Genomic DNA, 744 nt, shown 5'->3' with positions numbered 1-744 from the left:
TCCCCCGATCCAGATCGCATCGGGGATGGCCTCGTGGCCCTCGCCGGCCGCCGTCCTCGTCCCCGACGAGCCCCTCCTCGCACCCCTCTCCTCCCCGGAATCTAGGTCGGCGACGTAGCACCCCGACCCCATCGCCGCTCGTCCTCGACCGCATCCGAGGCCACCACACCACCCGATGCCGATGCCGGCGCCCGGAGCTCCCCCCCACCGGACTACATCCTCCTCCCCGCCGGCCTGCATCCCCTACGCCGCTCGTCACCGTCCTCCTCCTCAACCCCAGCTGTCTCGTCCCTACGAATCCCGGTGAGGCCACGGCTTCGTCCTTCTCCTTTCCTGCCTCTGCTCGAGGCCGACCGTGCGCACGCGCACCACCGCATCGGTCACACCGGCGCCCCTTGCCGTTCTTGGCCGTGCCCCGCCACGAGGTGCAGCAGCAGCTGCTGTGCTGCGGCGGTGCGGCCACCACCACTGCAGCGCCCCGTCGCCGGTGGCCTCGCTCTTCTGCGCCGCCTCCCGTCACCGCCTGCCCCCCTGCTGCTCCGGCCGGCGCCCCATGGCCCCGTGCCTCGCCACGCCTAGTCTCCGCCCTCTCCTCCTCCCACGGCCGCGCCACCGCGCCACTGGCCGCACCAGCGCCACCCCTCGCCTCCGCCCGCCGTGGCCCCGGCTGGCCGCGCCGGCGTGCCCCGCCGTCGGTGCCCCGGGCAGCCTCATCCCGCCCTGCGGGCGAGCGCCCGCACCCGG

Source organism: Triticum dicoccoides, chromosome 7A, assembly GCF_002162155.2.
Source record: "Triticum dicoccoides isolate Atlit2015 ecotype Zavitan chromosome 7A, WEW_v2.0, whole genome shotgun sequence".
Taxonomy (NCBI): Eukaryota; Viridiplantae; Streptophyta; class Magnoliopsida; order Poales; family Poaceae; genus Triticum; species Triticum dicoccoides.
Note: the sequence above shows the minus strand (reverse complement) of the source record.